The sequence below is a fragment of the Pogona vitticeps genome, chromosome 3 (genome assembly GCF_051106095.1).
Source record: "Pogona vitticeps strain Pit_001003342236 chromosome 3, PviZW2.1, whole genome shotgun sequence".
In the NCBI taxonomy this organism is placed as follows: domain Eukaryota; kingdom Metazoa; phylum Chordata; class Lepidosauria; order Squamata; family Agamidae; genus Pogona; species Pogona vitticeps.
The window spans coordinates 116,589,105-116,613,303 of NC_135785.1; the positions used below are offsets into that span (position 1 = coordinate 116,589,105).

At 41.8% G+C, this 24,199-nt stretch overlaps 2 long non-coding RNA genes across 2 annotated transcripts; one reads left to right on the forward strand and one right to left on the reverse strand.

The window, feature by feature from the left end:
• The first annotated feature begins 801 nt into the window (after positions 1-801).
• LOC144588371 (uncharacterized) lies at positions 802-15,581 on the forward strand. The gene is made up of 2 exons (XR_013543899.1): positions 802-1,616; positions 5,184-15,581. It is a non-coding gene; the product is annotated as an uncharacterized LOC144588371 (long non-coding RNA).
• A 4,143-nt stretch (positions 15,582-19,724) lies between these two features.
• LOC144588372 (uncharacterized) lies at positions 19,725-22,657 on the reverse strand. Its single transcript, XR_013543900.1, has 3 exons — positions 22,225-22,657; positions 21,873-21,962; positions 19,725-19,872 (listed from the first exon to the last, which is right to left on the reverse strand). It is a non-coding gene; the product is annotated as an uncharacterized LOC144588372 (long non-coding RNA).
• Positions 22,658-24,199: the final 1,542 nt, after the last annotated feature.

Genomic DNA, 24,199 nt, shown 5'->3' on the forward strand with positions numbered 1-24,199 from the left:
CAGCTTAAGTAAAAAGTTGACTTTTCTTGTCCTTTTAATCTTTTGGTTAATCTATCCATTTTTGCACTTTCTAGTATTTTCTTAGTACAGTGGTGCCTCGCTTAACGAGCGCCTCGCTGAGCGATGAAATCGCTTAACGAGGCGCTCTGGGCCATCGCTGGAGCATTCACTCAGCGATGGCCCCTATGGCGATTTTTCGCTTTGCGATATTCGCTAAGCGATTCGCTTAGCGAATATCGCATAACGAAGCCGGGGAGAACAGCTGATCGGCGGTTCCAAAATGGCCGCCGGAAGGTCTGCGCCGCATTTTCGCGCCCTGCCCTTGCTTACCAAGGGCGCGAAAATGGCGGCGCTATGGACGAGCCTTGCACAGCGGTGAGTTTTCAAGTTCAATGCGTTTCTATGGCTTTTTTATTCCCGCACAGCGATGTTTCGCTATAGCGAAGGTTAATCCGGAACGGATTAACCTCGCTATGCGAGGCACCACTGTAATCATATCATCCTTTGGTGGATTTTCCTCGTTCCATACCTGTGCCCATACTAACCTGGCTGCTGTCAGAACATGTATTACCAAGTAATAGATTTGTGTATTTATATTGTTTGGCAATAATCCTAATAAAAATATTTCTGGTTTAAATTCTATTTCCTGTTTTGACATTTGTTTAATCCACATATGAAGTTTAATCCAATAATTTCTTGCTTTATCACATGTCCACCATGCATGGTAATAAGTTCCTTCATGATTCTTGCATTTCCAACACTTATTTGACATACTTGGAAACATTTTTGCAAGCCTGCCTGGTGGCAGATGCCATCTATGGAACATGTTATATAAATTTTCTTTATAGGGGGTTGCTAATGTCAATTTATGGTTTTTTGTCCACAGTTGTTGCCATTTTCCTAAATCTGTACTATATCCAAAATTTTTAGACCATTTTAGCATTGTCTCTTTAACTTCTTCATCTTGTGTGTCCCAGTGCAGTAGAAATTTATACAGTTTTGAATTTCTTGTTCTTCTGTGGTAATATTTTGTCAAATATTATATATTCTTTATAGAATCCTTGTGCCTTCTTATCTTGATTATAGATTGATTGTAATTGCATTTGGGGCCACCATGACGAGATCAATCCTTGGTTCTCTAGTTGTCTTTAGAAGTCCCTCCGAGTTCAAGAGCTCATTTTACAGTTATTTTTTTTCAAAATTTAACAAATTTGGGTGTGTAAATGCTTCCATGGGTGAGATCCATCTAGGTGTTTTCACATATATTTTAAGATTATTTTCCCCCAGACCTTTAAAAAAGAATTCCTTATTACAGTGGTGCCCCGCTTAACGATTACCCCGCTCCACGATGAACCTGCTGCATGACAATGTTTTTGCAATCCCTTTTGCTATTGCAAAATGATGTTTTAATAGGAAAAAAATCTCTTGACGATGATCGGTTCCCTGCTTCGGGAACCGATTTTTTGCTTTACGATGATCTAAAAACAGCTGGTTGTCGGGTTTCAAAATGGCCACCCGCTGTGCAAAATGACTCTCCACTGTTTTCAGGACTGCTTTTTTGCTTTACAGGCACCGGAAAATGGCCACCCTATGGAGGATCTTCGCTGGACAATCAGGTATTTCGCCCATTAGAACTCATTAACCGGTTTCTAATGCATTCTAATTGGCTTTTTATTTTCGCTTGACAACGATTTCGTTCTACAGCGATTTTGCTGGAATGGATTATCGTCATCAAGGGGGCACCACTGTATATTTCTTTCAAAGTACTTGTGGGTTTTAGTTCTTCCATACCATAGTATTCCTTTATTCTATCTAATTTCTCTATTTAATGTTTCTAATGTCTCTTGGTGGTTTTATGTAGAAGCTAAATAACACAGGAGACAAAACAGAAGCATGAGAATAATTTTTAAACAAAATAGTAAGAATATTACTAAAAGAATTGAAAACCTTTAAAAAATATATGTTAAAAATAGAAAAATATTTATTCCATTAGTTTCTCCATTACATCTAGTTGTAAAAATTTCCAGGAAACTGGAAAAGGAATTTGAAAAATGTATTAAGGAAGAAATAGTTAGTTAGGCATCCTTCAGTCTTGAAAGACTATGGTACCGTCCTCTGTATGGAGGACTTGGAACAGCATCTAGTGTGGCTGAGAAGGCCAATTCGAGAGTGACAATCCCTTCCACACTGAAGACAAATGCAATCTGTCCCCTGCCCAGCTCCCTGATGTTGTTGCTTTCGTGAATGCCTCTTTGCCTCGGCCTGCTGGACAAGGGTCTCTTCAAATTGGGAGAGGCCATGATGCAGCGCCTGCCTCCAGGAATAAATAAGTTATTAGGTTAAAATACTAGTTGAAAAAGATAATAGCAGTATTATGATTGGAAAGAATATCTTGTTTAATCTTATTCAGTTAGAGCAATGGACTAATGACTGGGGAAAAAGAAATGGAAAATGCAGGGATCTTACAACATTTGAAGAAATGGTAATAATAAAGGTAGATGAAAATAAAAACGTAAAAGGAATAACAATTAGAATTTATTAGGTATTAATAGAAGCAGAGGACCAATAAGGTTTTCTTAAAGCAACATGGGAATATAATTTGGGATAAGAGATAAGTACCAAGGTATGGAAGAATATATGAGATAAAAGAATATTAAAGTGTATGTCTATAAGGATAAAGAAAAATCTTTATAAATTAGTTTGAGGATGGTATTTAATTTATGTTGGAAAGAATGTGAGGAAGTAGGTACTTATTTCCATATCTGGTGGGAATGTGTGAGAGAATATATTCAAATTCTAGAAGTTGGTCTTCAAGGAAATAAATGAAATAATTAAGTTAAATATAAAGGTTTGCCCTAAAATAACTCTTCTCAATATTTGATAAGAGGCAATGGAGCTGGGCAATGAAATAATTAATTTCAAATTTATTAACAACAGCAAGATTAATGATAGGAAGAAACTGAAAAATTATTCATGATTTTCAAATAGATGAATGGTATAAAGAAGTTTGGAATATATCTATTAATGATAAATTAATATGCAATAAGAACATTAAAAATGGATTGTTACATAAGAAAATCTTTGTTGCTATAAAGGGAGAATTTCTTGAATTTATGTTAAAAAGAAGGAAGGGCTATATTCCTGCACAAGAATCAATGAGGTTTTGGAATAAAACACCATAATGAAACAAAAATTGGTTATATCTCTAGATGGTCCTGAGCGGAGGAAGCACTGTTTTGTATTATTCTTTTATTATTGTGTTATTAAGTTGTTTTTGGTTAGCTGTGTCTCATTTTATTTTTTATGCTGGTTGTTAAAAAAAGCAGTTTTACTCTGTTCCTTTTCCTACAATCATGTACAATGTATATAAATATTTGACCTTGCTATTGACATTTTAGAAGCAATAGCCATGTAAGACTGTATAAGCATATCAGGCAAAAAATAAAAAATAAAAAAATTAAAACGACAAAAACATTGTGGCACCTTAAAGACTAATTGTTTTAGAGTAGGTCCCCCATATTTGCTGAGGATTGGTTCCAACCCCCACAGATACTGAAACCCGTAGGTAGGTAAGTAGGTAGGTAGGTAGGTAGGTAGGTAGGTACTGTAGGTAGAGAAAGAGAGAGAAAGAGACCAGAAAACAATATTTTCATGTGCATTACCAGAACTAAGCACTAGAGGATGCAAGGGATGATACTATGTATTCTTCACTAACTAGTATTCATATGTTGGTCTCTGGCTTCCTCTAGTGGCCAGTTCTAGTAATACATGTCAAAATAGTTTTTTCTGGATATTTTTCTTTTAATATTTTTAATATTTTCAGACCATGGATAAGTGAATCAGTGGATAAGAAAGTCCTACTGTATTTTAATGTAAGCTTTCATGGACCTTCTTTGCCCACTTCTTTAGACAAATGAGGTGGAATACACAGATCACACAGTAAAACATTTGTGCCAGATACTGTACTCCATGTGTCTCAGGAAATGGGTTGCAACCCGTGAAAGCCCTCACTGCAGCAATAAATATGCACATCTTAAAGGTGCCACAGTACTTTTTTTTTTAGTGACACAAATTTGGTTTGTTATAGCAAATACCTGCTCTTTGAAGAGCTGAAAAAACCTGTTTGTTTGGCCCTTTTTGTTGTTGTTGTTAAATGTTTTTCCCTGGCAACAGACAAATAAATTCTTCAAGAATTTTGAACTGCTGGCCTTGCACTGTTCAGAAACCTCCTCTATTCTGGTCTTTCCCCATGCCCTCTTTCATCCCCTTCTCTCCCCTTTGGAGTTAATAAGATAGCCCTTGCGCCCCTCTGTGTGCCAGTCGATCCCTCTCGCACCTGTTTGGATTGCACTATCTGAAGATACTTGCTCTCCTGCTTTGCTTCATCTACTTATACTTCTTACTGAAAAAAAATCACACACCTGGTTAATACAGTTTGCTTGTAGTACAATTTTATGTACACCCCCACAAAAGGTAGTGCCACTGAATTACTTTTACGAAACTGTGCACAGGCTTCAAGGCTGAGTCAGGTCATATCCATAATAATTAGCAGTTCACTAGTAAATATGAACACTTTGGTAGGCATCATAGGAGATGACAAAGAACCATATTTTCCCCAAGGAAAAAAAGTATTGTTTAAATGCAGCTGCATGACGCTTCTTGGCTCAAAAAAAATGTATGCATTTTAGATATTGCCTGCTTGAAATAAAGAATTTGCATTTTGCATTCAAAATTTCCGCAGACTAATGTAATAAAGCTACTCGAAGGAAGATTTCCCCCTGCCCCCCTGGTATCATAGAAAATGCTTCTTCTATGCATTTAAACTTCAGAGGTTGGTAACGTGTTAACTAAATGTGGAGTGGAAGGGAACCACCTAGGAGTCCCTTCTGCTTTTGCAGGCTCTCCATTGGGCAACTAGTAGCATGAGCAGTCATGCATTTAGTACAAGAAAGTGCATGCAACAGCGAGCATGATCGGTTGGAGGGAACATGTGTGTGACTTCCCTTCTGCTTTGCGTTTAGGCAACAGGATACTATCCTGTGTAGATACTTTGTATGCATCTATGATGTTTAAGACTACACACTCCAGGAAAACATGATCAATTCTGCGGTTACTCAACACCAAGACCTACTGTTATTTCAGCCAGAATCCAATCTAACTCTTTTCTGCTCTGGTTTTTACAGATACGTTGCCTGAGTCTCAAGTGATACAGAGCTACCCCTCCCCTGTGCCAGTTGTCTGCCTGTCCTTCCCCACCTCCACCATTCACCAACCACCTCACCCCTCCTTTGACCATTGTCATGTCTTTGATTTTTTCCTTCTTTGCACCCCCATTCACGCATGCAGTGTGCAATAATTCCTTTTTCTCTAAGTGTAATTAAAATTGCACATCTAAAGATACATATGCATACCTTTTCTTTAAAAGGGGGAGAAAGGAAGGGTTGCAGGGGGGGCATGATGTTCTTATCATGTAACATCATATCCAGCCCCTGACACTCCCATGGTGACAGTGTGCACACTGAATGAAAACAAGGAGAAAAGTGCTGCAATTTTGGCTTGTGTTACAAACTGGGTTGCTTTAGAAAGAAAGAAAGAAAGAAAGAAAGAAAGAAAGAAAGAAAGAAAGAAAGAAAGAAAGAAAGAAAGAAAGAAAGAAAGAAAGAAAGAAAGAAAGAAAGAAAGAAAGAAAGAAACCACTTTGGTTGATGACACTTTTGTCTTCCAGATGCAGCCTTGCTGAGAAAGTGTTTTGGTTGAGCTACAGCATCAATAGGAGAGGTTCGAAGGATGGTGGGGTCTCGTATTTGGGGTACGGACCACAGAAAAATGAACAATGACTGGACATGAGCCGTGAAATTATTGGCAGACAATCAGCACACAATCCTAGCAGCAGTTTTCAAATGCCAAAAATACATAATACAACCTTGAGAAGAAGAATATGATTTTTTTGATTTTTTTTTAAATGGAGTTATCTGCAATGATATGGATTGTGTGTCACCAGGAATAGTGAGGCTAAAATAAAGCTAATGGTCCTGATGGTGAGGTTATATGGTTGGATCAAGTTAGACGTGATGGCGAGCATTCTGAGCCATCCCTTTGTGGATGAAAAAAGAAAGCTTAAAATAGTCAGGGAGGGAACTGGATTCTAGCAAGCCTTTCTTGGCACATCTCAGAGATAGAGATGAGTTGCAGAGTTGGCTCTGTAGCCTAGATCCAGAGTTAGGGACACCTGATACAGTTGCGTGGAGAATGATGTTTTCTGCTTCTTTGGTTGAGGTCATCTAACGGTGTGTTGCTTGTTTCTTACTGGATCCACTGGAAACTTGTGCTTTCTCTCCCTCCCTGCTGAAGTTCTCAGCAACATAAAACAGAGGTAGGGGGGAGCAGCTGGTCTAACGACCCCCGCCACCCACTTGCTTGATGGGGTCAGAGATCAGGCTGGGCAGCTTGCACCAAGCTCTCCTCTCCAAGGGGAGTTCTGTTTTTATGGCTGTCTTGGATTAAGATTGATTTTCCTGGGATTTTGTCACCTCTTCTCCTGGGCCTAAGCACTAAATATCAAGTGACACAGAGGGTGCTCATTAACAACACCATTTTATCAGTGTTTAAACACAGAACACTTGCATTCTTGCTTCAGATTTTTTTTTTAAATGACTGAGGAAAACTCACCTCTTGGGTGTAGTTGCTGTTAGGGTCTGCCCTGCCCCTCAGTGCAAATGGCAGCTTTATGGCATTTCAGCTGGCATGGATTTACCTTCCCCACAACCAATCCTTGGCTGAGCAGGGAAAGTAGAGGTTGCTAAATGTATCTGATCAGCTTTCTCTTATTTTTTTAAAATAAAATAATTCAAGAGGGGGGCCATTTGGTAAGAAAAGAAGCAAAAAAACACTGTTTATGGATGCATGACACATCCGTATGCTTGATGATCTTCTCTCTTTCCTTCATAGCTGCCTTTCCAGGTCTCCCACTCTTCTCATTTCTTAGCTACAGTCTCCCTTTGAATTGAGGATTGAACCAAAATCTTCAACAATTTCGATTTCTTCATTGTCATCACTGAAGTCATGAAGCTTATCTATAAGTCATGGTTTTGTTTTCTTAATGCTGAGCAGCTTTGCACTTTCTTCTTTCACCTTCAGGAGTTGTTTTTAGTGTCTTCTGCTTTTTGCCAGCATGACAATGTCATCTCGGTATCTTAATGTTTCTTACACTAATTTTCACTTTGCCTTCATCTGTATCTAATCCAGCTCTCTGTATGATATACAGTGGTGCCTCGCTTAACGAGTGCACCATTTAACAATGAATCCGCATAGCGATCTATTTTTTAGATCACTAATGCAATCGCATTGCGATGTTCTGAATAGGCAAAACATTGCATTGCGATGATCGGTAAGCGTTTCACTTACTGATCTTCGCATTGCGATGTTTTTGTAAACAGCTGATCAGCGGTTCCAAAATGGCCGCCGGGTGCCCAAAATGGCCACCACAAGTGTTTTCGTGCCCTTGCTTACCGAGGGCGCGAAAATGGTAGTCCTATGGAGGAACTTTGCTGAACGGTGAGTTTGGGAGCCATAGGAATGCATTAAACAAAGTTTAATGTGTTCCTATGGCTTTTTCCATTCTGTTTAGCAATTTTTCTGCATAGCGACGATTAATCTGGAATGGATTAACGTCGCTATGCGGGGCACCACTGTATTCTGCATATGGACTGAAAACACAAGAGATAAAATACAATTCGTCTGACACCTTTATCTATGTGAAGCCATTCTCCATATTTTGTCCTAACTGTATCTTCTTGTCCATAGTGTAGGACATCAGGACAATCAACTGTTGAGGCACATTCATTTCTTTTAGAGCAATCTATAACTTATCACAATGCAAATATTCAAAGGGTGTGCTCTAATCTATAAAGAAGAGACTGGTCTTCTTCTGAAATTCTGTCATACTGTCTTGTAACCAACATGTATGTGTGGTATGATCCCTAGTGCCTCTTCCTTTTCAGAATCCATCTTTGAACGGCAAGCATTTCTTGTTCCATATAGGGTAAAGGTCTTGTTGCAACACATGGACATTACTTTGTTTATATTGGAAACTGATGAAATAGTTCTATAGTTACTGCACTTCTAGGCATTTCCTTTCTTGGGAACTCAAAAGTATATTGAATGCTTCTGATCTATTGTTTTTTCCCCCATATTGGTGGCATATTTTGAAAGACGAAGTCTCTGTGCCTTGGAATAGTTCTATTGGTTTCCCATCTACTCCTTGTGATTGATTTCTTCCAAGTGCTTTGAGAGCAGCTTTTGCTTCACTTTCTGAAATTGCAGGTTCTTCATTGTATAATTCCTCTTCAGAGGAATCTGTCATCCTTGCATCTCTTCTGTATAGTTCTTTAGGATATTGTTTCCACTTTATCTTTTAACCTGTTTCCCCTGTTGGTCTCTCAGCACCCGTAATCTAGGTTTATACTTCCTTTTGCTTTCCAGCTTCAGTGGATGATCCTGGATTCCAGTATTTTGAGAGAAGGGAAAGAACTTCTCCATAGCAACTTTTTCTGCACCATGCAATCTTTTATACACTTCTGCTATGTCTCCCCTTCCTTCTGCTTTTGTCCTAAGCTAAACAATCCGAAATGTTGCAGCCTTTTCTCACATAGAAGTTGTGCTAGCCCTGTGATGACACTTTGTTGTGGTTGCTCTTTTCCAGCACTGCACACAGCATCACGATTGTGATGGCACCATACACTTGCGTGAGAGTGGTAACATATTGACAATTTGCTTCCTTTCCTAATTATGCCCAATGTGGAGTTCGTCATTGTCACAGCTGCTGAACACTGACTTGACACGTTCATCACATTATCCATCACAACCCTGAGATCTCTTTCCCAGTCAGTCACTGCCAGTTCAGGTCCCATCAGCATATATATGAAGTTTGGGGATATTTTTTTTTGTCCTGGCTTGCATCACTGAACACTTGCTTACACGGAATCTCATTTGCCATTTTAATGTCTGTTCCCTCCACAATTCCTTTCAGTAAGCCTAGTGCAGCAGGCACTTGCTCACATGTGACTCCTTCCCACTATTGTTGTTGGAGGTAGGATTAAGTTTTGGATGGATGCATGTATGAAATGGATTGGCACTGTGTTTCTCAGTTTGCCGCCTCCATCTGCGGCACAATAGCTCATCCCAAAATGTACAGACTTTCTGAACATTACTGCACAGCAGGCTCCAGGAGGAAAATATGTGTGTGCAGAGCCTTCTCCTTTATCATTACACCAGTTTTACAAAACTTTGTCTGTTTTCCTAGTTAGTGTAATTATTCAAAACTTTTGAGATGGCACCGTCTCAGCTATTTTTCATTTTCCTTCCAAACTAATGCTTCCAACAAGCATCACTCCCTTGGCATGCCTTTGAACTGGAGAGCAGGGAACACTTGGTTTTCCATTGGGAAGCCTCGTTTCTCCAAGTATTTGCATTATTCTTTGCAGAAATGTCCCCCACAAGAGTTCATGCACAACAATCATATATAATCGTATCTACATAATGTTAAAGATGCAGAGCTAGAAGAGACCCTATGGATCATCAAGTTGAGCCCCTGTCAAGGAGGTTCAGTGGGGAATTGAACTCCCAACCATACCTTAGCCACTGAGCTGTCCAGCAGTTCAATAATAACCTATCACACTTCCCATGTGGAAACCATCAATAAGCAGAAGAAAGTCACAGGCTGGTGCTAAGGGAGAAGTAATCCATCTCTTCCAAAGACTTGTGCAGCTAGAGCGGAAAGGGGTGCATTTTCTTCTTTACAAATGTCCCAGCTGAGTGAGGTTTTTGGTTTTGTACTAAGAGAAACGATCTCCCATTGCACAGAATGGGAGGAGAAATTCTTAGACCAACTCAAATCTGGTTGAGGTGAGGTGTCTCTCAGGGGTTCTGGATCCAAGACCACCCCAACCTGCCCCAGCAGCCATCAGTTTCCGGGCTTACCATTCTCAGATACACTCTTGGTGGTACTCATACGTACCTCAGTGGGTTTTTTTGCGGCTATACTAGGTGCTCCTGAGACGGATGGACTGCCCACCAGAAGGACTTTCCTCTGCTGGGGGAGGGGCCCTTTGGCTTCATTCTGTTCCCCTCCTCCTCCTTAGCGAAACCTCAGCAGCAGCTAAGATTGCCTTGCCCATGGCTAAAGCAAAATTAATGTAACTATGTTTCTTAGCTGTACAACAGAAGGGAGAGAAATGAATCAGGTGAAAGAAAGAAATGTTTAATGGTATTCGCAAAAAACATCCAATCCCGCATGTTCATGCCTCATCACAACAACCCCTTTAGCCCTATTCAGGTGTTCAGAAAAGGGTTAATCTGAACATAAGAAAAATGGCAGAGTTCTAGCCCAATTGGTGTGGAGTGACAGTCTTCAGACCGAGCCTTTGGCTGTGTGTGGGGCCTGTCCATACAATCTGGAATTATGCTCTTTTGGGTCCTCAGCCTGACAGATGTACTCCCCGAAGGCATCTGCTTCAGAAAGTTCCTCTCCACACATGGAAAGTGACGACGGAGGGCTCAGGGCTAGGACTTGGCCCATCCTCATGTGTTTAAATTAACTCCTACTTTTGGAATACCTGATTAGGGCCCGTGCCTCTCATATGCAACATCAATGATGACGACATGTGTCCTCCAGGCTTTTTGGGAGCAGGATTCTCTCTGGAAGTGCATTGGCTGTCTAACAGAAGGAAAGCAATGAGGGAGAGGGTAGGTAAGGGAAAGGGTTAAGCACTCCTCCCTTCTGCCTGCAACTTACCTGCTGCAAAGCAATTAATGGCCACTCAAGTTCTCAAATCCTGATACTGAACATCTCATTCCACCCTCGGCCTCTCTATGTAGTAGACTAACGATATAAATTTATTAATACAATAAATAAAAAGAGATTGTGTGACCTTCCTCTCTCCTCTGGATCTTATTTATTTGTTTATAGTGCCTTTGTTGTCACTGATTTCAGCTGAACGGTATTATAGTAAAACGTATAGGCAATATAAGAAAAGAACCCAAGTCTCATAGAACAGCCACACTCTTCCACAAGATAATTAACATCACTTTTTAAAAACAGTCAAATATATCCATCACCTTTTTTAAAAGTCAGGTGTTGAAAATGGACAGTGAGGAAAGCTGACAGGGAAAAAACCTGATTCATTTGAAATGTGGTTCTGGAAGAGAGTTTAATGGATGCCCTGGACTGCTAGAAAGACAAAGAAGTGGGTCCTACAGCAAATCAAACCTGAACTATCTTAGGAAGCAAACTGAGGCTGCCTTACTTTGGGCACATCATGAGAAGACAGGATTCTCTGGGGAAGAGCATAATGGCAGGAAAGGTAGCCGAAAAGGAGGAGGTCCAAATACAAGATTGATTCCCTAAAGCAGTGGTCCCCAACCTTGGGCCTCCAGATGTTCTTGGATTACAACTCCCAGAAGCCTTCACCACCACCTCTGCTGGCCAGGATTTCTAGGAGTTGAAGTCCAAGAACATCTGGAGGCCCAAGGTTGGGGACCACTGCCCTAAAGGAACCCAACAGGACATGATGGAGATCGGTCACTCATAGGACCACAATAAGTTGGAGGCTACTTGACATCACATAACAGCAAGAAGTCAAATATGGCTTTGGAGTTAAAGCAATGTAAACAGAAATATATTCAATCTTAGTGCTAACTTCAACATAGTTATGCAACCTGTTGCAATACCCTATGTGGTGCAGGGTGATGGATTCATAAGATTTGGGTTTGAATCCACACTTAGCCATGGAAACTTAGTTGACATTGATGGAACTGGTAAAAACCACTCCTTAAATATCTTATTTACCTCAAAATCCCTGTTAGGGTCACTATACATTGGTTTTGACTTGACAACACATGACATATATGAGTGTACCCTAACCATATGCAAATATTAACTGGGCTAATTTGGCTAATTTGGTGCCATAGCTTGCTTGCAGCATAGTGACATGAGAAACTGCTGATAATCTCTCACTGAATTTATGAGAAAGGAGAAATTGAGTCTTAATTAATGAATTAAGGCAATCTGTGCAAACACAATTTCTTGGCCCAGCTCACACCTGGAACATGGATTTCCTCCCAAAGAGATCTCATACCCCTATCACATACATACAATATCTTGTGTCATGACAGAAATATTTCTCTTTCACTTTTGAATTTACATTATCAGCACTTCTGAAATTATACCACCCATGGTCCATGATCTGACTAGATCAAATGGAAAGCTCTTTAATCGCTCTAGATTGAGAGCAAAGACCAAAGTCCAACTGAAATGCATGCGGGACTTCCTGTTCGCCGATAATGCAGCCATTGTTGCCCACTCTGCTGAAGACCTCCAACAACTCATGAATAGTTTTAACAAGGCCTGCCAAGACTTTGGATTAACAATCAGCCTGAAGAAAACGCAAGTTATGAGCCAAAGTGTGGACTCACCTCCCTCTATTACCATCTCCACACAAGAATTGGAGGTTGTTCATGACTTTGTGTACCATGGCTCAACGATCTCTGACACTCTTTCCCTAGACGTCGAGCTGGATAGACGCGTTGGCAAAGCAGCTACCATGTTCTCAAGACTCGCAAAGAGAGTATGGCTCAATAAGAAGCTGACGGCATACACCAAGATCCAGGTCTACAGAGCCTGTGTCCTGAGCACACTTGTACTGCAGTGAGTCCTGGACCCTTTGTGCATGGCAGGAGAGGAAGCCGAACATGTTCCATATGCCTTGTCTCTGGCACATTTTTTGTATCACCTGGCAGGACAAAGTTCCAAATAGAGTAATCCTAGATCTACCTGGAATTTTCAGCATGTATACATTGCTGACACAGTGACGTCTACGTTAACTTGGGCATGATGTGAGAATGGCTGATGGTCAGATTCCAAAAGATCTCCTATATGGAGAATTAGTGCAGGGAAATCGCCTCAGAGGGGGACCACAGCTGTGATACAAGGATGACTGCAAGCGGGATCTGAAGGCCTTAGGAATGGACCTCAACAGATGGGAAACTCTGACATCTGAGCGTTCAGCCTGGAGCCAGACGGTCCATCACGGCCTCTTCCAATTTGAAGAGACCCTTGTCCAGCAGGCCGAGGCAAAGAGGCAGTCATGAAAGCAGCAAAATCAGGGAGCTGGAAGGGGTACAGATTGGATTTGTCTTCAGTGTGGAAGGGACTGTCACTTTCTAATTGGCTTTCTCAGCCACACTAGATGCTGTTCAAAGACCTCTATTCAGAGCACATTACCATAGTCTCTCGAGACTGAAGGATGCCTAATGTGCTAATGGTCCACCCTGAGACTTTTCTACTACATCTCCAAACACTTCCCACTTTTTTGCAATGTTCCTTTCACATAATATAAGTCTGAAGAAGAGACCCATGAGGCTCATTGGCTATTTTGTAACTTTTTGGTTGGTCCTGATAATCAGCTGGCTGGACAGCTCAGTGACTTAGGTTTCTGGCTGTGGACCCAGAGGTTGAGAGTTCACTTCCCTACAGTGCATCCCAGAAAAGCCAGCCTGTGTGGCCTTGGACAAGCTCCACAGTCCCAGAATGCACTGGGAAAACAGGGATGGGAAGCCACTTCTGTCTATTCTCTACCTGGAAAACTTTGGAAAGAATCACCATGTCAGAATTGACTGGACAGAACACAATTATTAATAATGCTAGCTCTTAATGCCAACTCTTCATGAGTTTTTGGTGGACCAGCACAGCTTAAAAACGTTCTTGTCCCGGCCTTTTCCATTGGCAAATAATGGATTTATTTTTTACAAAGTCAGTTTATCTTGCAAGCATTCTCATTACTTCCCCCTGCCCCTGGTTGGTTTATGACTATTGTGTGTGTCTAGTGATCTACTTTTTCACTCATACCTTCCCAAATAGCTATGCAGATAGCACTGGAAACTTGTAAGACCTAATCCACTTCTCCCCAAGCTATGCTCATAAGAAAAATCCCAACATCCACCATCATTTGCTAGGATCAGCCAAAAATGCACACAGTTATCAGTATCCCTTCTTTCTCCCCAGGCTAGGTGTTACCCAAAGCAATAGGGAAGGGAAAGGAGGAGGGAAAGAGCTGAGTTGATGTTACAGTCATGAGCCTAAATCCAGTGTTATTTCTGCCCAAAACAGACCTTTTGAAATGAACAGGTAAAGGTTCCCCTTGACATTTAGTCCAGTCATGTCGGATTCTAGGGCACGGTGCTCGTCCCCGTCTCCAAGCCATAGAGTCAGCATTTGTCTGAAGACAGTTTCCATGGTCACCTGGCCAGTGCGACTAGACACGGAATGCCGGTGCCTTCCCACCGTGGTGGTACCTATTTATCTACTTGCATTTTTACATGCTTTCGAACTGCTAGGTTGGCGGGAGCTGGGACAAGTGATGGGAGCTCACTCCGTCACATGGATTCAATCTTACAATGGCTGGTCTTCTGACCTTGCCGCACAGAGGCTTCTGTGGTTTAACCCTTAGCGCCACCACATCCCTTTGAAATGAATAGGTAAAGGTAAAGGTTCCCCTTGACAATTTTTGTCCAGTCATGTTCGATTCTAGGGGGCAGTGCTCATCCCCGTTTCCAAGCCATAGAGCCAGTGTTTTGTCTGAAGACAATCTTCCGTGGTCACATGGCCAGTGCGACTTAGACACGGAACACTGTTACCTTCCCACCGAGGTGGTCCCTATTGATCTACTTGCATTTGCTTGCTTTCGAACCGCTAGGTTGAAATGAATAGGACTTGTTAAATCCCATCTATTTCTAAAAGTCTGGTCTCAGTGCAATTAATGTTGGACTTAGGCCACAGATGTCCTGAATGGGATACAAGCAACCTTTCAAAATGGAATGGAGCTGAAGAACCCCAATTCCATTCGGAAGTTCTTCAGTGTTCCAGATTTCCGTCTCACGTGCCTGATCTCCATGTACAGTATTGATATGGGAGATCTACGGCAGGCTTCTAGCTCAAATGCAGAATTTGCATTACGTATTTGGAACCTTGGTGAAATGGTGTTCCCTGCTGTGTGGAGGCATCTTCATATATCTGTGTAAACCTGAGTGGAGTTTTCCTCCAAATGTTCAAATGCCATGCAGTTCCTCACAGAAGCGAAATCAAACATAACAGCTTTTCTATTAGTGAGGCTCAAGGTTAATTCTGGATGATGCAGGAAATAACTGGAGATTTCTCTTGAGTGGAGGCTATCAAAACGTGAGTGGTGATACGCCATTCACACTACCACTAAGAAGAAAGATTGATTTAAGGTATACATGAATGAAGGAACAAAAGTCGCAAATTTAGAACGGAGAGAGGAAGAGAGCAAGTCTTGTCCTTCAGAAATTGTTGGCATTGAGAGCTGACTGAAGCAAGAGCAGGGAAGCTTCGCTTTCGCCTCCCTTGCTGCCAGTTGTAGCTTGAATTGGGAAAACTCACCACCAGTTTGCACAGGGAAGGGAATTTCATGGGATTGTTTATTATGCAAATTGCAAATGCAGCCCCTCCCCCATCCAGACCTGAGCGAAAGCAGGGGCCAAAAGACTAACAAAAATAAAAATAAAAATCTCCGGTCATGCTATGGCCCCAGTCCAGATAGGAACCCAGTTTATGGAGGGAAAAACAACAACACTATGCTCAATGGTAAGCTATGTGATTACTGTTACATAAGGCTTGGTCTTTAGCAGAAGACAGATGCCATTTTGGTGATCAATACCTGGTGCCTCTTGCTTGACATCTAAAGTGGCGATAGGAAGTGTAATGCCTGATTGGAGGGCCTTTGCTGCTTGTCACTAGATAAATACAACAAACATCACAAAACACGGTGAGTGATGAGGGCCCCTTTCTCCAAAGAAGCCAGGCAGAGCTGACCCTGGAATGTCCTATGCTCAGAGATGTGAAGTGTATGGAACTATCTCACCATGCACACACACACAACCTGTCCCTTTCTGTGTGATGAAAAGGCTGCCAAAAGACTCCAAGTGCAGTTCTAATTAACTAAAGGCCAGCTGAGCTGACGTTAAACGAGCTGAAGCTGTGTTGAATCCAAACCTCCTCCAGCCTAGTGGGGTTGAAAATTAGTTAGAACTACTCTGGCCTAAATTTGTGCTGGCAATGCGGCTGAAACTGTAGGCTGGAGGAAGTCTGCATCTAGCCTCACCCACCTCCTGCCTGGCCTGTTTCTCCTCCCTACATTTTTCACTCTTGGCAGAGCTTAACCTGTTGAGCAGTTGTGCCCGCAGATCCCTCTGTGAAGAAAACAGCTGAGAAAAATAGTTCTGTTTGTGAAAGAGAAGGTCTGCTGGGAAAAGGACATTTCTGTCAGGAGGAACTCATGTGGCTATATCATAGATAGCACATCTTTGAGTTAGGACTGCATGGAAACCTCTCTCTCTCTCTCTCTCTCTCTCTCTCTCTCTCTCTCTCTTTCCCTTTTCTTTTTCTGCAAGGGGACATGCAAGTCTATCCATCACATGCACATCTGTAACTCTGAACATACAAAAAACTCTGCCTATATGGGTTTGGTGGGAGAAAATCTCATTGTCACGTTGTTCTAGTTTCCAATGGCTGTATTGCTTATATTTTTCTTAAACATGTTTGTTACCTGCCTTGAACTCTATTTTTAAATAGGATGTTTAATAATGAAAATATATACAACAAGAAAGAGAATGAAGGAGGCACTATGGAGGGGAGTATCTCAGGGAGGTTCATGGCTGGCTGGGTAGGTAGGTTCCTGAATGCTGACTATATTTCTCCACACTATGGCATTTTGTTATAGGTTGCTGTTGGTTCCGTTCTTCACAGAAAATCATACAATTCCAGAGAAGTAAATTTTTGAAATAGAGGTATACAAGAATGTTTTTTGTCATCATCATTAATCATCATCAAGCAAATGAACATGCTGCCTGAAACACTTGAGAGTATGTTTTTTTAAAAAAATGTAATGTAAAATAATTAAGGGGAGACATGAAAATATACCATTAATATCTGAATTACTGTCTAGAATTATTGTCTACAATTACATGTTTATTGATACGTAATTCCCACTTAGTTCAAAGGTACTTACTCTTAGGATTGTACCACTTTGGGAAAACAGCTGAGATTATGAGGCATGTGATACTTTTCTGTGTCTGAACTGAGCCAGGTTTTCTTTAAATTTCTTGGAGAGGAAACCTCCCTATTTATTACTATTCATCACCATCAAGTGATGAATAGTAATAAATACTTTGGAATACTAGAAGCAGATAACATCCTGTACATAATAGTTAAAGAACTGACAGAAAGGGAATACATCAAAAAATTATGGAAAATCTTAAATTCAAAATTAAATGATGGAAATACAATCAAAGTCATAAACATGTGGGCAGTTCCAATAATACCCAGCTGGAATAATTAGACCCAAAATGAATTAAAAGAATTGGATCGAAAAACACAGAAACTAATGAACAAGCATCATTCACTACATCCAAAAAGTAATGTAAACAGATTATATTTATCATGAATAACTGAAGGTTGTGGATTACTGCAAATACAGCAGGTAGTAGAGGAGGGAAAAGAAAGTCTAAATAATTATATTAGTACAAGGAGAGAAGAATTACTTAAGTCAGTGAAAATGGAAAATGTTTTGAAAACAGAAACAAAGGATCAATGTAAGAAACAACAATTTGAAAATCAATTAAGCAGTTGGAAAAATAACTCATTTCACAGAGAACACTTGAGAAATATTGGTGGAATGATAATAATTCAACATGGGCATGGCTAAAATTTGGTTCAAAATTGGGAAAGGAGTACGACAAGGCTGTATATTGTCCCCCAGCTTATTCAACTTATATGCAGAATACATCATGCGGAAGGCTGGACTGGAGGAATCCCAAGCCGGAATTAAGATTGCTGGAAGAAATATCAACAACCTCCGATATGCAGATGACACCACTCTGATGGCAGAAAGTGAGGAGGAATTAAAGAACCTTGTAATGAGGGTGAAAGAAGAGAGTGCAAAAAACGGTCTGAAACTCAACATCAAAAAAACTAAGATCATGGCCACTGGTCCCATCACCTCCTGGGAAATAGAAGGGGAAGATATGGAGGCAGTGACAGATTTTATTTTCCTGGGCTCCATGATCACTGCAGATGGAGACAGCAGCCACGAAATTAAAAGACGCCTGCTTCTTGGGAGGAAAGCGATGACAAATCTTGACAGCATCTTAAAAAGCAGAGACATCACCTTGCCAACAAAAGTCCGAATAGTCAAAGCTATGGTTTTTCCTGTCGTGATGTATGGAAGTGAGAGCTGGACCATAAAGAAAGCAGACCGCAGACGAATTGATGCCTTTGAATTGTGGTGCTGGAGGAGACTCTTGAGAATCCCCTGGACTGCAAGGAGAACAAACCTATCAGTTCTAAAGGAAATCAACCCTGAATGCTCACTTGAAGGACAGATCCTGAAGCTGAGGCTCCAGTACTTTGGCCATCTCATGAGAAGAAAAGAGTCCTTGGAAAAAACCTTGATGTTAGGAAGGTGTGATGGCAAGAGGAGAAGGGGACGACCGAGGATGAGATGGCTGGACAGTGTCTGCGAAGCAACCAACATGAATTTGACACAACTCCGGGAGGCAGTAGAAGACAGGAGGGCCTGGCGTGCTCTGGTCCATGGGGTCACGAAGAGTCGGACACGACTAAACGACTAAACGAAACGAATGGCTAAAATTGGGGACCACTAAAAAAGAAACCAGGAATATGGTGGCACTGTGGGTTAAACTACTGAAGCCTCTGTGCTGCAAGGTCAGAAGACCTGCAGTTGTAAGTTCGAATCCATGCGACGGAGTGAGCTCCCGTCACTTGTCCCAGCTCCTGCCAACCTAGTGGTTTGAAAGCATGCAAAATGCAAAAGTGCGAGTAGATAAATAGGTACCACCTCGGTGGGAAGGTAAACGGCATTCTGTGTCTAGTCACGCTGGCCATGTGACCACGGAGGATTGTCTGCGGACAAATGCTAGCTCTATGGGTTGGAAATGGAGATGAGCACCGCCGCCCAGAGTTGGACACGACTGGACAAAATTGTCAAGGGGAACTTTTACCTTTTTACCTAAAAAAGAAACCAAAGGCTTGATTTTTGCTGTCCAAGAATAAGCATTCCAAACCAATATGATGACAACTAAGATTCAAGGAATTAGTGCTAACAGCAAATGTTAACTCTACCAACAAAAAGACGAAACTGTGTCACACCTCATCTATGAATATCCAAAGACAGCACAAACAGATTAAAAGATTAGACATGATAGAATGACAAAAATTAGTGCAATTGTCATTATGTAAAAAAATATAACTTGCAAGCCTCCAAAAACCCATGAGAATATCAGGTAGAGAAGGTGTCAGAAAATGAGGAACTCAAGATCTTGTGGGTTTTCCAGATCCAAACTGATTAGGCATCTTGAACATAACACATCAGACATAATAGTAACAGAATGAAGAATTGTCTGGATCACTGACATTGCAATTCCAGGACATACCAGAGTTGAAAATAAATAATTGGGAAAAACTAACGAAATACAGAGATCTGGCAATCGAAATATCTCACTTGTAGATGAAACATTCTGCATTGGTCCATTTAACCTTCACTTTTCTGAATGTTGACAAAAATTGCCCCTCTGCATGGAAAAAGTTTCGCGCTGGAACTAAACACATGGCTCATTTCCTTCCTTTGTCTTGGCAATATTTTTAATGGTTTCTATGTAAGAATGAAGAATCTCGAAATGTACAGCTGAATCAGTCTTCCACTCCTTGGGGTCTCCACCACACTGACTGTGGTGTCCCCCAGCTGGGATTAGCACCAACCAAACACGTTGCTTGTAACTGCCCTGAAAAGATAGGTTGAGAGAGATATCACAGTGAGCTTCACTCCACAACCCTATCCAATATATTCATATTGCTAGTGATTTTAGAATGCATGGTATTACTGTCACCTGGGTTTTGAGATCAATATCAAGAAATTTCACACAGAATAACAAGCAGTTGCAGATTCCAGAAATAACATAAACAGAGCTACAAAATGACAATATTAAAAACGGCATCTCCCCAACCCCCCATCTGCAGCCCGGTGACGGTCCGTGGGCTTCCTGGAACTGGGCCATGGAGATGGATCTTTGCCCCCCGCACTCATGGTGGGCGTGTTGCGCTCGTGCACATGCACACAAGCGCAACACGCCCCTCCACAAGCATAACACGCCCCTCTGCAAGTGTAACATGCCCACCCGTGAGCGTGGCACACCCATCTGCAAGTGCGGGGGTGCCCCTGCCCTCCCACACATGGACCCTGCACCCCCCAACTGGTCCATGGTCCTGAAAAGGTTGGGGACCACTGTGTTATGTAATATCAGTCAATGTTTGTATAATTTTGATTGACTGAGGCTTTTTAAAAAAAAAAACACATCATCATTGTTGTTGTCATCATCATCATCATCCCATCAAGGAGGCACAGTGTGGAATTGAACTCCAAACGTCTGGCTCCATACCCAAACCGCTGAGCTATCCAGCGTAAGTGTGTAGCATAGCACTACAGAAGGAATTCAATATGTCCAATGCATAAGAAAAGCAAAAGTACTGTGGCACTAAGGAATGAACAGATCTACTTCAGTTAAAAGTACCACAATACTTCTCTTCCTATGTTGTTTTTGTTATACATGCTGAAACAGACTAACATGACTACCCCATAAATACAATGATGGTTACCACCCATCGTTGGTTTTCTGACCAATATTTCTTTTCTCTGATATAGTATGTAGGAAACTGTAACTGTGAATGACTTGTACCTTCATATGGTAACATTTGATTAAAATATTGAGGGGGAAAATTAATAAATAATGTGAAATTTGGCAAAGAAAAAGGTACAGTATATGAAGAACTAATGTTCTTGGATGTATTATTATTTAACTTTGGACATATTATTACAAAACATTGTCCTCTCCCCACTCCCACACACTTTTCCAAGAAAATCATCCCCTGTGCTGATTTTGCTCTGTAAGAGTGCTTGTGTCATTGCCACTCCCAATTACATGTTGGGGGGGGAGAGTTTTGCCCCACCCTATAAAAAGCTATGTGTATGCCCTAGTAGACACATTTATTTTTTAATAGTGAAATCAACAGGCTTCCTCATTTTCCTTTTGCAGTAGCTGCCAGTGGTATTTTCAGGGTAAAAAGAGGGACAACTTGCTCATGAAAACAATAGTAGTGGGACTTGCTGCAGTTTCAGCTTCAGGAAACCCAGAGCAGAAGACATAGATAATGGTGAGGGGGAGCCAGGTAATGGGGACAGGTGGAATTATGCACAATTTCTGAATAGAAAAAAACTCTAAGATGGGTAAAATTCAGCAAGTTCAAAAGTGAAGATGTGATGAGACATATTTCAAAAAAATAGATGATGCATTCATTTGCAAGAAATCAAAATTGAGAAATATTATTATTATGTCTCCCAGAATCCAACAGCCAACATGGGCATCGTTGGCATGCTGCCTGAGCTGTTGTTTATGAGGGTTGTTGTTAATGGACTTCTCTGAGAAATGTTTCAAATACTTCCACTATCGAACAAATCATCTAAATACTAAAGAGATTGAAAAGCCAAATGTGGAAGCTCTTCAGAAAGCAGATCTTTAGCTTTTGGTGTAATCATAAGTACGTGCACCCTTACCTCATCACACCATGTTGGGTCATACCAGAAGCCGTGTAATCTAGCATGGAATCCTCTCCCTCAAATGACCACCGGCCAGAAGTTCCAAGAGGCCTAAAAATGGGGCATGAAGGCAACTGGCATCATCTGCTATTTGTCCCCTAGCAAGTGGTATTCATTGGAAAGGTGACTTACCAAGGAAGCTGGGTGTTCAAGCTGGCTGTCGTGGCTCATCATCACTGCTCCTCAGAAACCTCTTCTACTCCGTGGTTCAATTGGTTCCCCCTTAAAGACATAAAAGTTGATGCCTATTAGTACATTTTGAGGCAGTGAATTCCTCACTGAGGTTATAAGATGTAATGCTTTCTTCAATTTATCTTGAATATCTCCTGATCAATCATTTTCACTGAAAAAACTCCCAAGAGACTAGCTACGTTGAGACAGAGACAAGGAAGAGCTTGGTGACCTCTTAAATGCTGGCATGTTTCATTCCTCACTCCCTCTGGGCGCTCCATCCCCAACACAAGAAAGGGAGAGAAAAGTCTACCTTCTTCCTCTTCAGCACAGTGACCTGGTAAGCTTTCCCAGCAGAGCTATGCAGAAGGCCTCTGGTCCCTTGGGCAGGTGAAGCTGGAAGCTCTCCAAAGAGGACCGGCATCTTGGAAATCTCGGAGCTCGGGAACCTTGGGGACACACTAGCTTGGGATCAGCTTCTACGTCCATGCCTCCTGTGGAAGCCATACTAGACACTGTGTGATCAGCACTTCCAAGGCACGGACGCAGTTTGCTTGAAAGGTGGCCAGGTGCTTCTCAGCTGAGTGCATTTGCTCCACAGTATTACAGCCGGCTGTTTCTCTTCTCGTGCTTTCCAAAGCTGCTGCAACAGAAGGCTGAGGCAGGCTCTTGGGTTGGGTCCAAGATCTCATGCAGTTCTGCCTCTTCTCTTCTCGGAGTCTCACTGTGCATGGAGCTGGCACCCCTGCTGTTCTGTTTCCAGCTTTTACAGCCACCCTGCCTGTCAAAACAAATGGCACAACTCAGAAAATAAACTTATCTCATTTGTATGAAAACACAGCCCCTCCGGTTAGAGTGCTGCGCTGCTGCTTTTAACAAGGCTTTAAGTTCCCCTGATTCAGAACATATAGGCAGGCCTGATGATACTAAAAAGCCTACCCTATCTACATTTTCTTCTCAACCCCTTCCGTGTTGGTGTCATCTCTTACAAACCAGGAAGTTAATGATTGTGCCTGGTGTTACATAACAGCACTGATGTTACCTGTCTGTCATGGGTTTGGAGGGAAAGTTCCATCCTATGGGGAGTGGAAGGCGGGACATCAGGAGGAGGGGCTGTACTGTATAAATATGTGATGCCTGTGTGGTGAAAGGAGATGCTGAGACAGACTGTGAGACACTGGGAGGGACGAAGCAGCAGCTGGGGAAGAAGAAGCTGTTGTGGGAGTCTGTGTGTCTGACAGGGTACTACTGTGTGTCAGAGTACCAACCTGAAAGGTTCAGGGGTCTGTTGGTTAGCCAGAACTGATGGGTTCAGGGTCTGCGCTTTAAGTTAAAGGTTCTAGGTGAACCAAACTGTATGCTTGTGTGTGTGAGAATAAGCCACGTTACTTTATTTTATTCACCTGATTGTTTTATTTACCCTGTTTGTATTTAAAATAAACCTTATTCTTTTATTTGTTTAAAAATCCATCCCTGGTCTGTGTGACTTATTATAGGGAATGGTTGGTGGCAGCTTAGTAACTGTGTGATAGATCCCAGTAGGTCTGGGTTTGTCACATTGATTGGTGTCCAGCGTGTGGGATACGACTGGTCCAGTTGTCCAGCGGTCCAGCAAAGCCTTGGCAAGTGTGCCCAGAGCAAGGGGGGTCTAGTCAGGGACAGTCTGAGGCGCGTAGGTAATCTTCTAGGTGTACCTCACGGGGAGGTGCACTAGTAGAAGAACGTGCCAACTGGGGAGACTTAGATTAAGGTGCTCTGAGGCAGCCTAGTTTTGGCGGGAAAACGCTGAGGCAAAACTGCGTAGCAACAGCGAGCTAGCTTGCCAGCTGAGAGGCCCAGCAGAGGGGGGTAGGCTCTGACTCGATACTGTTGCGATTTAAGTGCTGAAGAACAGCAGCAATCTCTAGGGAGAGCTGGTTCTGAGGCAAGAAGGAAAAAAAAAAGTGGTCGTTTTATTCTGAGGCTTGACTTTTAAAGCAGCCTGTTCTGAGGGGGGGTTATGCCCTTGACTCGAAGCCAAGTAGCAGAAATGAGTGAAGTGAAAGACCCCCAGATTGACCAAGGTTCTGAGGATGAATTTGGCTCAGTGCAGGGTGACAGCACAGGAGAACAGAACCCAGAGCTCAGAAAATTGCTCATAGCCCAACAGCATGAATTGAGGATGAGGCAATTGGAAAAAGAAGAAAGATTAGAGAGAGAGAGAATGGAAATGGAGAGGGAATTGCAGAGGGAGAAAATGGCGTTTGAATTAAAAAAACTGGAACTGATGAACCAGAACAATAATAATA